This window comes from Cyclospora cayetanensis, unplaced genomic scaffold (genome assembly GCF_002999335.1).
Source record: "Cyclospora cayetanensis isolate NF1_C8 unplaced genomic scaffold, CcayRef3 CcayRef3_contig_339, whole genome shotgun sequence".
Lineage (NCBI taxonomy): Eukaryota > Apicomplexa > Conoidasida > Eucoccidiorida > Eimeriidae > Cyclospora > Cyclospora cayetanensis.
This window is the reverse complement of record NW_020312302.1, coordinates 3,012-15,487: the sequence shown is the minus strand read 5'-3', so window position 1 is coordinate 15,487 and position 12,476 is coordinate 3,012. Positions and strand designations below refer to the sequence as shown.

General features: G+C 44.6%; 1 non-coding gene across 1 annotated transcript; it reads left to right on the top strand.

The window, feature by feature from the left end:
* Window positions 1–11,763: 11,763 nt before the first annotated feature.
* Window positions 11,764–11,871, top strand: LOC113146492. The gene has a single exon (XR_003297350.1). It is a non-coding gene; the product is annotated as a U6 spliceosomal RNA (small nuclear RNA).
* The last annotated feature ends 605 nt before the right edge of the window (window positions 11,872–12,476 follow it).

The following is a 12,476-nucleotide window of genomic DNA, read 5'->3' as shown; positions in this document are numbered from 1 at the left end:
TCCAACGCATTCCAGACGTTAACATCTTGTTGCACAAAGCCTCGAGGGATTACAGGCACAATGCAGTGCCTTATCGTATAAGGCTAACGCTACATTGCGATAAATAATGCATACGCCAGGCAAAGCAAATTATGTAATTCTTAAGTATATCCTGATTAAATATCAGTAGTGCTGTGGAAAGTGCGGAAGCAAGACCCCCAAAGCATACAACTTCATAGAAAGCTAATGGCTGACACACAGACAGTTCCCATCTCCCTCTATTCATAGTACTCACCTCACAGGGGTCAGATACTAGAGGAGAGCTGGGCTGCACATTACTGCGTCTTACGCTTATGCACCCAGCGGCGCACATAAACCCATTTCGCACACTCATTGCGCGCATAAAGAGTAGACCGAATTTTACTGCAGCGAGGCTAAATTACCACCAGTCATTCTGGTTAGTGTATGCAAAATAAAGTTCAGTCCAAAGGAAATACTCAAGGACAAATTCCCCAAGTGTATGTGCCGGGGCTATTACAAAATTTCTTGGTAAACTTTGGGCTAAAAATCCGCTTTTACTGCATTTGTTAGCTTGACATTCTTCCCTTTACCCGGTATTCAATATGCAACGAAAATGTTTCCCAATCCGTGCTATACCTGAGCACACGCTTGTTAGCTGCAGCACTCCGGTCGACTGCTGCAGCCTCGGATTCGGGCAATGACAGCGTGAGGCGGAGGTAGCGGTTTACACTGTAGCCGTGAAGCATCTCAGTAAATTACAAGTGCATTGAATATGATGCAGGGAATACTGCTCTGTGTTCTCGCAGTAAGTAGCCCGCAGCAGACGTTGCAATAGCCATTAGCTCCGCAGTCCTCCATACCCACGAAAGTTCTGCTGCCGCGTAACCTGCGGGTGTTTCACGTCGCAAAAATTGCTGACCATGTGCATGCCAGTACAAAACTATTACTACCCTCGTGCAGCGCATGCTATACTGAAGGAGGTAGGGATGAATGAAAGCGCGAGAAGGAGCACAATAGTTCGATTATTCTGTGCAATGCATTTGCCCACAGTGACAACTGGGTAGAGACTAGCACAAGAACTGTGTGCTTGAGTAGTTCCCAGAACACCCAAAGTTTGCTGTACGCCTTCGCAAAAAATGGACTAACATGCACTGGCACAGATAGGAGCAGTATTCTTTAGGATACAGGTAAGCGGCATCTTGGCGCAATGGGCTTACGGAAGTGGACGGTGAGCGAGTTTGCTACCGGCGTTGACCAAGCTATTCTGGAGGGTGAGAGGCAATCCGACAGAATGAAGCATTCGACCAGTTCGCAACTACAGCTTTGCTGACGGCCTTGCCGGTGCGTTGAATAATAAGTACGTTGCATCTTAAAGTAGATTCCTTGTGTTGTTGCACACCTACTAGTACTTCATCCTTGTCAGTAGGTCCTGTAAAAATGCTTTTGAGTATAACAGATGGGCGGAACAAGACATCTAGCACGGCAGCTGCCTCCTGGTCATGTGGTGATGTGCTGTGGCTTCTTGGCACCCTGTGTGAGTAAGTGGCGATTGTTCGGCGAGACTCCCAAAATCACTGAACACGTAGGTACAAAGTTGATTGACAATTATGAAACCAGATAGCATAAATCGTAATATGAATTAGATGCATTTAACTGTCGTTCTTATAGATGTTTCCATTGGTACCGGCTCCGCGCAAGGGATTCAAGGCTTGGGCCCACCAGTGTTTCCTCTAGTTTAGACTGAGTTACACATATTGTAAAGCTTCGGTGAGAAACGGAACAGAGTATTGCTTCTACATCTTGCATGTCTACTTGCCTCCAGTGTCATGTATGAGCTAAGCAGAGTGCAACCACATCAGGTAATCGGAAAACAAAGACATTAAAAGCCAGTGACACGAACGTATGTACACACAGAAACATCTTGGTTTTGATATCTCCTTGCCTCGAAAGTGGGCATCAGTGCTATTGAATTATTGTTGCACGTTACATGAGTGCCTAAAGCACAGCTGTTAGATGGCAACAACTATCACGTTTTGATCATAAATAATGCCCTTACTTTTCTAGCCACTCTGTGGAATAGCCAGGTTGGTGCACTGTATATATTAGCCATCGCCGCATACTTTCGACGTATCCCGGGGACGCTTATTACGTTTGGATCACTAGGAGCGATCGAATGGTTCAGTGTGCTCAGAGAACGTGCGTGAGTGCCCTAGCGCATGTGTAAGCACCAAGATTTTGCAAATATCGCGAATAACCAGCGGCAGGATAGTCTTGAAGCTTTGTAGGAAAAGTTCCTGTACATATAGGAACACCCCTTGCGGCCTTTACACATGGACGATCACAAGGCTTTATTGTTCTTCTGACAACGCCCTACCACCTGGAGCCAAGCGCACTTACATCATATTCTTGGCCACATGACCTCTGCTATACCTGAGGAACACCCATTAACCAAGTGTACAACGCCCTGTCGAAGAATTGTGCCGTTATATGTTTTTGCCAGAAGCATTTATCTTATCAACAGCCCCACAAGACAACATATATAGTTGTCTAGTACGTGGTGCGTACGAGGCAAAACCATCAAAAAGAGTGCGCTTATAAAAGGGAGTACAAAGTACAGCAATCCTAATAGGCACAGTGATGGATTCCTGTACATATCAGGGAAGTGTGACACAAACACTCAAGCTTGCCAGATCCTCACAATTGGACAGGCATCCGGTATGTTTCCAGGCACACATCTCGAATGCGTGCATGAGCTTGCAGCCTGCGAAAGAACATTATGCACAACAAGCATCAAAATGTGTGGGCTTGGCACACTTTCGTCGCTATGTGTTGATTATGGTGTAAGCAGCTTTGTTCCTCTCAAAGTATAAGCGCTCAGGCAGGCGTTGAAGTGTTTGATCGGGCGGAGCACAATTATGCTGCGGAACGTTACACGGACGAGACGAAAATCTTCTGTATATCATTAAGGTACAGATCAATCCGATCGCGACAAAGAATAAGCATTTTATGGCCCTGTTGCTAATGCTCCAGCTCGTACCCATCATACCAGAGCACTAGCAGTTGTATCAAAGGAAATACCTACACTCCTAGATACTCTGCAACAACAATCCCCTATGCAATAAGCCTAAAGAAGAATTGTCGCACCTCAGCAAGTAATGGCCTATACCTGTCAAGACCACATATGTCCCACACAATCAATGCGGTCGAAAAGTAGCGGAGCCAGTTGAAAGTAACAGCGGAAACCAGTTCTGACACTTTTGTTTACAGGTGCCGCAAAGTGGTCATACCTGATACTCTGATACAACATGCATTTAAAACACAATGTAGTACGCAGTAGCCAGCTATACACATAGGAACACTGAAAGTTGTCACAGCAGAGTTGGGCTCGGCCGCTTGGAGGGTGGTAGTGTTCAATCATAATCTGGTGAATACCATATCCGCCAGGTTTCATAAGAGGAGCGGTAGCGTAGAGACACTTTTTTTAGGTAAGAAAATTCGAAAAAGCGGTAGTATTGCGTATTTACACGCTAGTGCTGTACTCGGAGCTCCACTACCCAGACGGCTTTAGCTCATTACAAACTAACTTCCTGAGGAGCATCATCTCCAAAAGCTTCGGCATGTACTATAAAAGTATCCTAAATAAGTGCCCACTGACTTGGTGTACCACAATAAGCAATCGCTGAGTGTACTACATCTGTCAAAAGGTATGCGGTGTTGATTCTATATGGGATGCCCGGTCTCCCGGCTGTCGACATTTGTCGCTTTCTCCTGTGTGAGGGGATAAGAAGAGTGGGTGTACACAGAAGCGGCCCCACACTGTTCACAATGCATCAGTCATTGCTCTACACCGAGCAACCGAGCTTTTAACTAATGCCAGACACCAGGTGTACCCGGCTGACAAAGGAATTCACCTTGATGACATCGCAATGGTTTATGTGCGACCATTAGCTGCTAACTAATAGATGCAGGCTAAAATGCAGCAGCCGAAAAATGAAAAGGAACATACAGGAGCCACAGCTACCCGAGAAAGCCAAACGTACAGCTCTATGTAGGTGTAAAATAAGAGTACCAACAAAAAGTAGGCGGTGCGTGTAGCCCAGGCCGTATAAAAGTGATGTACAACCAGATCGCAGGAAGCTAGGGTGATGCGTAAGCTTTCAGAAATGGTCATTTTCGTGTTGATTTCAACATGCGTTGCAGCTGTCTGCTCGCAGCCAAACTTTTATACCACATAGTTCGGACTTTACCTGATGTTTGGTTGAACTGGCGCTTCAATGATAGGTACCGCAAACATTTGCTACTGGCTTCCCATTTTGTGAGCCCCGGCGCCAAGCTATTAAATCCGTAGAAGCAGGTCACCAAACGTTATTTATCGATTGGTCTTGTAATGTCGCACCTGACCACAGGAACAGGATAGGTGTCTACGTGGGACACACTTTTAGCACTATCATGTTGAAGCAGGACTCTAATGGTGAGTATGAACACGGCTAGAAAACTTGTAGAGCAGCATGCCCTCTAAAACAAGGAACATTCGGATATTGGTATGTCTTTACGTATATTTGACTAATGAACAAACGAGCTCGCGGCAGATATCGCTTTGTACTAAAACTGTTTTAATGGAACAGGTCGCAGCATGCTTTGCACATACTTAAGTATGGTTTAGCTGGAAACAATGTGAAGTGAGAACTCATGATGAAGCACTGGGCGAAGCACTACCTATACTCGCAAAGAACACTGGTTACTGCCTATTACGGTATTGGACTGAGTAATCAGGCTGCGTTGGAAGACATAGTCTTTGCACACTACGTTTTGACCAGTGGCAATTTGTGATCAAGGCCCACTGCTGCTCTAGGCGTCATGTATTTTACATAGATTTAAGGTTGTGCACTTCAATACGCATAAATATGAATTGTTCTTAAGGCATTCCACAAAACTCTAACCATATTGAAAGAGCTGGCTATAGTATAGATTCTCCCTACTTTTTACAGATTATATGGTGTTACACGACTGTACCAGAACCGCCGGGACGGGAGACGTTTGCTGGCACTGGAAAGTTTGATCGGCTGGGTCGAATGCAGTGTTAGTACTGCTGATGAGGTCGGCCGCTAGCCAAGTTAGTTTTAGTGTGTATCTGAAACTATCAAGAGCCCTTGGTAAACAGATAGTACCAAAGATATGTACCCGGAAAATCATATGTATAAGCTCACCAAACTGAAGCATACAGTGAAGCGAAATGGCGTTTGAGTGCCGATATCCAGCTAATTAGTGACTGTAGGAAAGCTCACTAGCCATGGTGCCCATGTGCGAACAGGTTCTGGAAATTCACTCCTGCAAAAAGATTATGTGGTCAAGGCTTGCATCAGATTATTGGAAGACAATCCTCGCCATCTCCGTGCGTTATTGGCTTCTTGTCGTTTGCTTTGTACTTTGCTGTAATGCATAACTCTTCCAGGTGAGTATGAAGCATACATGTAATTGGTCAGTTGCGGATGGGCACACCAGGCCTGCTGCGTTCCTCATGCATGGTTGTAGTAATACCATCGTCGCTTGCAGTCGCCACCGCCAATAGTACTTGGATGCCCTGCTCAATTACAGGAAACCCACCTTTAGTGCACATGACGTCCAAGTTGCGTCAAAAAGCCACCATGCAGAGGACTGCGTTCCCAGACAGACATTTCTTTTTGTATGCACTCAATTATTAATCGTGGCCCCACCTGTGAACTTTTCTATTGCTTTAAAAGCTTACATACGTCAGCTCAGTGACAATTATGGTCTCCGCTACATCCGATAAACATGTGTGCATCTCCTGCTGTGATGCACAGCAAAAGATTCTACTCTGTAAGCGCAAGCAATGATGTGCAGCAATACGTTTTAAAACGCAGACAATCAAATCTGAGCTTTAGTCTCATTCTTACAATCCTCACTGATTAATACGCCAGTTGAACTGTTCGAGGAGGCCAACTCAGTCAGAATGCACAGAGAAACAAAACAAAGCACTGTCAGTAAAAGATTCACCACCCATTAAACACGTTTCCAAAGGGCACCTAGTCAACTACTGACCATACAGTAGCAGAAACGAGAGAGTATCGTTTGGCCAATTTCTACTGAAGAGGGCCGGCATTCATTGGAAGGCATTGCCAAGGAATTGGACAATGGCACATAGTGTGAAAAAGCTTTCACGACCCAGTTCTACATGATGCTAGCAAAGAACTACATGTTCACCCCAAAGTAAAAACCAAAATGGACATTAACGAAAACAGCCAATGCCTCTACAAACGCACTTGAAGCAATGAGAAAGGGGTGCTGGGCTGTGAATTTTAAGTACAGCTGCTGAGACAGCTGCAGCCGAGTACTCGACTTAATAGTATTCCGTGTGTGCCAGATTGCGATTTTCCCTAGAATTGTGGAGTGAGTATTTGAATGAACTGTACTGCAGCAGGCGCTTGTTTATGTCGCGGCTTGTACGACGCATATTGTGCTTCGTTGAGCACAGCGAAATTCTTGCTTTGGCGCGAATGTAGTATTGCCATCTAAGGAGCACATGAAACAATAATGATACGAGCGGACTTTGGCTCCAGCTGTCAGGGGTGATGGAAAGTTCTTTGCATGCATCTGCCCGCTGATGCTACCAAGTCACAGCTAAAGAATGCATCCGCCAAACTTGTCAAATATACCATAAAGAACCGCTGTGTATATAGGACAGTTTCAGAGTTTGCGGAGAAAAGACTGGTGGGAGCAGCTGTACTTGTTTTAACAGACTACTGCCTTTGTGGCGAGCCCTTACTGGGGCCTGCCAAAGTGTGCTAGTTCTGTCTGACCCCCGTCAAACATTCAGGAAAGTTGCACTCAAATACAATATATCGCCCCTCAACCAAAGACAGGTAGTACTTTGATTGTCATGCATCATGCAGTACTCGAATATATTGCAGTACAGCTTCCTATGTGAATTAACAATGCACATCGATGTTAGCTCGGTGAAACCACTCAGCGGCGTGTGCGTATGCGGCCTCAGCGTAATATCAGATAGACGTCTCTCGTAATGCCGGCATTATCTAGCACTCTAAAGTGCCATACATCTCATAGCCGTCAAAGGCAACTACATCCTTCGTTTTGTGTGGAACAGGTTTAGAGGGATCAGAATTAAGGTACCTGACTACTACACCAGTACTCTCCAGCAAAAGACCTTGGTGGGAAATTTGCAGATGCCAAACAACAAAACTGGAATCTACTTGTTAACACCTTCATGATTCACGAATTACATAAACCAGAAAGGATACCTAATATAGAGAAGAAGCATACACTCGGACCAAGGGAATACATAAGGCCGGAATTGTTGGTATGGTTACTGACTTATCCGAACCCAGATCTCGCTTCTCACCGTTTCGTGATGTGGGCTTATATGCAACAAAAAACTCATAATACGAAATGCAGTTCACAGGTACTTTAGCATAGCATTACTAGCATACTCCAAATTAAGAGCATGCAGCAGTTTCTGAGATACTGGTGGAATAGCATGGGCTTTTTCATACTGTCACCGTGGCTTGTTGCGATGAAACCATGTAAGATACGCCTCAATGTGTAGACACCAATGCAACTCAGGAAGCCTTGAAATATCATGTGAGGTTCCAGCAAAGTGTTTTGGAAGCTACGTGCCTAGACATGCATGAAGGTAGCGTACTGTCGTTCTGATCTTCCTATTGATTCCAAGTGACCTGGTTTCTAATCTGGTTTCATTGTCATAGTCAGTGGAGTCAGTGGCACGGTGGGTGCTAGAAAATAAGACGCAGGCGCAGAGCATCTGCGTTACGGTGCGTCTGTAAGAATGATCATTTTTAGACATCTTTGCAATGCAACAACCGTACGCCCTAGGCGAAAGAATGGCAGAAATGCTAGTAGCGAGAAACATGTGTACGTCATAGAGCACGACAAGGAATACAGTTGTAAAAGCCGAAGCATATCTGTTGAAAGAATTGCAGATATGCCCATAACAAAACATATCAAACGCAAAAAGTCTCCGCTAGCACCAGATACGGGAACAGCCACACAGCATATGCATGCAAGCGCTACGGTCAGCTTCAATACTGTCGAGCTTCCTTCAACAAGCCCCTACTACATGCATGTAGAACAAACCATGAGAAGCATACCAACTTGTTCGAACCTGAGCCGCGTGACTGCAAATGACTCAAGCTCGAGGGAGGAACCAAACTGTGAGATGGTACAAAAAGCAGCCTTAATCAACATTAATATACACGATGTCCTCAGGAAGACGTTTCACATGCAGAGTTCATGTTATTGAATATGACAAATGAATAGGAAGGACCCCCAGCTCACCGTGTATTTTCCTGCAACATTTTGAAAAAATGGGCATTTCGACAAACCATTAACAATGATGCCGATTGGCATGACGGTAAAGGGTAAAACAACAAAGAGGGACAACGCGAAGGATATAATTTGTCACAGTGGAACTCATCGCTAAGCGGCGTTCGCTGTAGGTATTTAAAGTAGAGCATGTGCTACTCGGCCAGCTAGAAATAGAATTTATACAAAGTGGGAAGCTGGAATGGTGTTTTGGTGGCTACAGAAGCAGTAGGCAATTACTAAGTATAGCGCTGCATACGAAGGGTAGTATGCGGCTTCACGGCTAAATCCTAATCAACTCATTCGTCACTAGTGTTATGTGTCCTTTCACAGTACATCAACCAGCATCTTAGTGCACACAAAATACTATTCATATGGAGCGATACACTTCTTTCCTCCCTGCAGTACAACTAATATGGCTTGCATCAGTTTTTTGTACCTACTAATTTTCACACATGGACCCTGGAGCGCTTGATGATTTGCTGTTTTCAACATGGAATCTGCAACTCAGGCTTTCAGATATGCTCTGCCTTTTCTAATCCAGCTCCCAAGGTCATTTGAAGTAACTTCTCGAGCTACTATACGCCACTCGTGCAGGCTCGCACTATCACTTCCGGCTACATCCCCAATGATCGCACTAGTACCAAAAAGTACGGACATGCCTAGACTTCCGCTTGTAGCATCCAAATGGCTTCTTTTTCAAAACGTACAAAGTCATGTATCTGCAATTTTCGTGCAAAGGATGCAAGCCATTAGAATCTGTAAAGAAGAAGACGTTTTAATTTGTTTTCTTGGCTTCTCCATGCTACTCGAACATGAGCTCGCCGGCAGAGTAGAAAACTGTATTCGTGGTGCTCAACGCACAAATCACGAGTTTCAAGCGTAAAAAGTCATTCGGAGCATAGCTACCCGGACGAAAAATCGGGGCACAGCAGTCAGCTTATCAATGACTCAACAGCAGCTGACTTGTATGAGCTTAGACACATCAGCTCATAAGTTGTTGTGCAAAAGCTCTACCAAAAGCTTAATCCTTTATTTTTACCAAACAGCAAAGAAAACCACCCCATTTTCATGTAATGTCGAAGTTTAAGGCTTCGCCGCGACTTCATATTACATTGTGACCTACAATAGGCGGACATAGTCCCACGTCAAGGGGAATGACGATTCTTGCTTTGCCGCACAGGCATCAAGACTGCAGATGGGGAATACAGGGGTGATAATGGTTAGCTTCCTTCATCCCTTCACGAGAAATCCACACTGGCCCTGCTAGCCAACACACTCTCTCAGCAAATCTCTGGCAAGGCAAATCTTACATACTACACATAGAGTTATACCACGTCAAAATGACTTGTTGAAACATTTTCACGGCGTTCGCTCAAAGAAGCTTTCGAGATCACGATAATACTGGCTTGCAAACGGTTTCGGGGAAGCTCCCTCAACCGCAATTTGAATTAGTAGTGACCGTAGCATCAATAGAAATTTATGATATTAAAAGCAAGATCACCGAAAATATCATAGAAACCTGCAGAATCTCTTAAATGCGCATTTCATCATTGGCGCTAATCAACAGACATTTTAGCAGGAAGGTCACCAGTAACTGCAGGTGCTGTGCTATACATTCCAAGTTCTGCTAGCCCTCATGTTTTTAAATACGACCATTTGATTTATGCATGTGCATCACAACCCTCTAGTGTATCGGAACATAGATATCAAAAGATCTGATGTAGCTTGCCACGTTACTCGAGGCCATCCCCATTTCTCTCTTTAGCACAGGTGCCGCAGTCTAACTGGGCAAAGCAGGCAGAAATAGCTAGCTACTCACTGCACTAGTTTAAAATGACCATACGTACACGCTAAAAATATGGGTTTAGCCGCAAACATCGACGAAATACAAGATTCCGTTATATCTTTATATCATAACTCGTCCTCCCATTCATCCAGCGAGGTCCTCAGTTAACCAAGAGCCACGTTTCTTGTAGCACAGCCTTTAGCCCCTTTCCACCACACCTACCAATGTATTCACAAAAACTGTCACTGAACGAATCGATATACTTTTCCCCTTTGCCTGCAAGAGACAGTAGCCTTAGTGATATCTGATTCTGGAGAACAATTAGGGCTCAACCCCGCCGGGCTGTCAACCTATAAGACAGCTGCCCCACGCAGGTTGCAAGCACACACAGCGACAAGACTTTTAGGTGTAAATCATGTTTCACACACCCACAGTAACAGCAGAGCCCGGTTCTCCGTTCGTTTGCCTTACGCATGATTAGGACGGCACATTCATACTAGCTGCCACAGTAGACGAAAAGAGTGGTGAAAAAAATTGCATTGCATACCGTCTATGGATACCGTTGTATACTTTACTAACAAAAATATCCTTATCTTTTGAGGTTACATTGTAAAAGAAAAAAGACACAGAGGCATCAGATACTTCGCTCAATACCATCACTCATTCAACGAACACAGCCACTCAGTCAAAAAATGGACGATATCGAACACAAGAAAACATTTAAAATTGCTGTTCCGCAATGGGGCAACGAGGTTTATCCACAGCCAAACGCTTACGTAAATGTCCTACTTTTTGCACTCACTGTGGCTGCTACTCCTTGGTATGCGGAGCTAAAACGCATGTGATGTGACCTTTTGTGTGTAATATAAATAAGGGAAAGGCAGAATGCTCTATCAGTTGTACCCGACCAGTACAAAACAGACAATGAAGGTCAGGAAGGGACGTGACATGGATCAACAGCAGAAGGTAAACACTAGTCTACTTCGTTATGTGTGCAGCTGGCCGCAATGTAAGGCAAGACAGGGAAAAGTGTGCGAGTGCCTATGCCGACAGTAAATTTTGAACTTGCTGTGACCCCGGCATGCAATACCGATTATTCTGCAGAAGCCCAATTAGCTTTAAGATCTTGTGGAAAAGTTTCTCCAGACGCAACCTCCTGATAATTTATGGTTCTAAAGAACAGGCTAGGGATGGGCTGCATGGGCAGTTGAAACTTTACGACAAAGCCGGAACGTAAGCATAATCGGAAACAGGTTTACATATCGATACCTTGATGGGGAATTGTGTGATACCTTCATGAACAATCTTAGTACTCTTTGGCTGTTTCCAAGGGTGCCTTACTTGAAATTAGTAGTCCCTTACGAGTACTAATACACCCAAAGCAGCCAGAAGAGAAACCACCAGGCGCACACTAAGCACTAGTGTCTGTAGTCGAACCTAGGTTGCCGCATGGAATAGTAATGCTTTTAAAGCTCACATTTCACCAGTTAAATTCAATGGGTGCGGGCTTCGTGCTTGCTGTTTCCAAACTTTAGGCAGTACACTTATGTTTAACAAACTAGTGATGTGGGGAGTGTTTCTTTGCCAAGCAACAACAAGTATGGCGTCATAGGGTGGCCTTCTGTGGAAATGACATTCGATAAAGTTGGAACGATACAAAGATGACTAGCATGGCCCTTGCCCAGGGATAACACAACAAACGCATACTTCTGATTGAGGTATTTCAAGGTATTGAATTTCCATAGGTCAGTCCCAGTCGCCGAAACACCTGCCCCAAAATATATTCCCGTAAAAACACCACCAAAGATTTGAGGGAAGGGCTACATTTGGAACTTTTTGTACTGACACACACACACACACACAAATCAATGCCAGTAACGTGCATTGTAGTAGTACTATAGTCTGGGAAATACTTGGTCTCTAATCCAACCCACAGTGGCTTGAGCAGGTAAATGTCTCATGTCTTTTATGTAGATACTCAGGCATGTATGCTTAGACGGCAGAATGGGAAGGTCTAGCAGGGACGACACACCAAATATGTAAGAGGCAACGCGCAGCTTACATTATGCAGTGCCTACCAGCCAGAAATGGCAGCATTTTAAGCCTTTCAAAAGCCGTTGTTGGCTACTTTTTGCAACGCCTGCAGAACCTGTAGGTTACGAAACTTAGGTAAAGCTTTAACACATTCTACAAATGCAGGGAATTGACTCATGTGTGGATCAGAGCATCGCGTGTGTAACAGGGACCGTGCATCACTGTGGAATGTGGGCAAATGCATGGGACAAATTCAGAGTCACACAGCTCACACTAGGCGGCTTGATCAAAGCAT